This window comes from Balaenoptera ricei, chromosome 1 (assembly GCF_028023285.1).
Source record: "Balaenoptera ricei isolate mBalRic1 chromosome 1, mBalRic1.hap2, whole genome shotgun sequence".
NCBI lineage: Eukaryota > Metazoa > Chordata > Mammalia > Artiodactyla > Balaenopteridae > Balaenoptera > Balaenoptera ricei.
In genome coordinates, this window is record NC_082639.1 from 46,201,556 (window position 1) to 46,204,665 (window position 3,110).

Here is a 3,110-nt window from a genome sequence, read left to right on the forward strand (position 1 = left end):
GTACAGCAAGGAAATGATATCTGTCACGCGATTGTTGTGATGATAAATTTGGTCTGTGAAGCATCCAGCCCACCTTGGATACCTAAATACGGCTAGTTCTGACTCCTTCCGCTCCTTCATTCTCTCCCATCCCCACCCACACCAGCGACGCTGGCAGCTGGCTGGGTGGTGACTCAGCTAAAGTACCTGCAGCCCCCGACTCCTTTATGCACAAATCGATCCATAGACCACCCCGCCTTCCCTCACCGGGCTGTGATGGGGAGGTTTGGAGCTCTGGCCTTCCAGGCGTCTGGGGCTGGGCTCTGCACGCACACCCCAACCCCCAAGAGCCTTTGGTGATTTGTTTTCAAAGCCACTTTAGTGTTCATTTTAGGGAAACGAAGGGGAAAAGAAGCAAACTCCAGGCTCCTATGAGTAAGCACCGCAGTGAAAGGACACACAAAGATCTCCCACAACCCTAAGAAGTAGTTTCTGTTAAAGCCCAATTTAGAAGAGGAAATTGAGGTACAGAGAGGTGAGGGTACACGGCTGGCAGGGTGACCCAGCTGGAAGGTGGTTGAATCACATGGAAATGCACACCTGTGTGTCTGAGCCCAATGCCTTTGTTTCTTCCATCACCCCCCTGGCCTAGAGCCACAGAACAAACACAGGGCCTGGCTGCTCAGCATCAGGGACCTCCCAGAGGAAGAGAAGCCCACCCACCCTCGTTGCCTGCCCACACCTTATTGTAAAGTTAACCAAGGCCCAGAGAGGGCCAGTGGCCTGTGGGCTCACACAGCCAGCTAACTCCGCTCTCCCACCCTGATCTCCACACGCCCCATTCAACTACCACAATTTCCTGATTTTAGACAATTGTCATTAAGAACTCTGTATGCATTTAACTGTGAAAAGAGCCCTTGCCCAATACCAGAACAAAGCAGAGAAAAGACCCTGGAGGGTGAAGAGGGTTCTTGGTAGGAGTGATGCGAGAGGGGTTCGACCATTACCCTGGTTTCTGGAAAGAACAAATGATGGGCTTTTTATTCTTGTCTTTTTAATGAGAAAGCTCTCAAAACAAACTGGCGACTTCTCAGTGAGTCTGCAGCTGTCACCATCCACCCTTCAGCCCTGCACACGGCGGCTGTCAATGTGATCAGGTCCATACAACTGACCCTTCTGAGTCTGGCCATGTCACCAGGCAGGGTTGTTCCACATCTGAGGGTGGCAGGGATCAGCCTGGTGGTGGCATTGTTGGGACAGGGTCCTGCCAGGAAGCCAAGTGCTGGCAGTGAGGCCTGCAGGATAGCTGAGGCAGGGGCTCCCCCTCTGCAGCAGGCGTCCCCCAATGCACGAAGCCCTGGGAGTGGGTTAAAATGTGGATCCTGACTCAGGGATCTGGGTGGGGCTGAGATGCTGCATTTCTAACAAGCTCCCAGGGATACAAAGCTGCTGGTTGTGGACAAACTTTGAGGAGCAAGGATTTAGTGGATATATGCTGAGCACCGGGCCCTTTAAAAAATAACCTCTTTACATGTTGATTTTTACATCTCCTTTATATATCCATTTTGTACATTTTCCCTGCTTTTGTCCTCCCCCCTCCCATTTCAGTCATTATAGAGCTGAGAGCTTGCCATGGGGGTTTCTACAGAGAAATTTCCATTGCCCACATTTCCCTTCTAGAAGGTTGACTCAGGTCATAGTGCAGAGAGTAAGTGTAGGGGTCAAGAATGGAGGTGGGGAGGCCAGTGAGCGGGCCTTAGAGGTTGTCCAGGGCCGAGATGGTGGTGGCTTGGACTAGGAGAGTGATGGGAAGGGAGAGAAGCAGAGGGATGCCACAGTATTGAGCTGTGGTGACTGGGGGTATGAATGGAATGAGGGGAGACTTGGGAGGATTCCCAGGGTGGAGGTGGGTGCCACTGATGGGCATGTGGGGCTGGGAGGAGGGGGACTGGGGCAGGGAGGGGAGAATTGGCTCTGGCAGGAGCACAAAACATGGGACACCCTGGGGTCAGGCTTTGGAGATGACCAGGCAGCAGGCACCTAGCATAGATCCTGGCACAGTGCCTCAGTGAATGCGTATGGAATGAGTAAAACTGAAGCTCTGGGCCCCCAGAGATGGCACAGCAGGGACCACTGGATGGGCAATGGACCCCATTGTGCCTGAGAGGCCCTGAGCCATTAAAGACTATTTGTGAACCCTCTGGGGCTGGCAGACTGGGCTCCTAGCCCTGGGGATGTGGCCGTGCGGTAGTCACTGGAGCCCTTCCTTTTCCTGTGGCCCATGTGACCTGGGAACCACGAAGCACCGATTATATGCATGATGGTGGAGCTCACCACAAGGGGGCGCGCATAGGCTTCCTTTAGTTTTAATTTCGAACTCCCATGACAAATTTGGGATTTCTTGTGTTGCTGAACAAAGAGAAGCCCGACTTAGTCTTCACAAGTTACAAGGCTGACCCCAAATGCTGTGGTGTTTCCTATTCTACCATGTTGCAACTACCCCCAGCCTGGGGAATACAGGCTAGGGTTCCAAGACCAAAATAAAGGTCCTCATTCAGCAACTCAGTTTGGATGGCAGCCTCCAATGGTACAATAATGCAACACTCCCACTGGCTGTGTGACCTTGGGCGCATCATTTAACTTCTTGGAACCCCAGCTTTCCTAGGATGAAGAATGGGGACGATGATCATTCTTTTCACACACAGCTGTTGCGGGAAGTGAGCGCAAATGGAAGCAGGACCATATTATTTTTTTTAGCCGAGTCCCTCAAACCCCGCCCTGTGCTACTACCTCAGTTGGATTCTTCCAGCCAACATTTACAAAGTCCCCACTTGGTCCCTGGCCCTGTGCCGGCTGCTGGGGAAGCAGAGATGAATGTGAGGCAGTGGCTGCCCTCAGGTGCCCCCAGCCTGGGGGCATCTCCCATGAGGATGGGCCCTCCCTGGGCCCGGGATTGTGAATGATGCCCCTGTGGTCTCTCACAGACTAAGTGAGGCCCATCCGGGGCTGGACTGAGTGTCCTAACTGCCTGCCCAAGGTGACAGGAATTCAGAACGGCGACCTCAGCTCTCCCAGGTGGAACTAGATTCCTCTGATACCTGCCCCATGCCTGTTAACACATTGGCATTAGG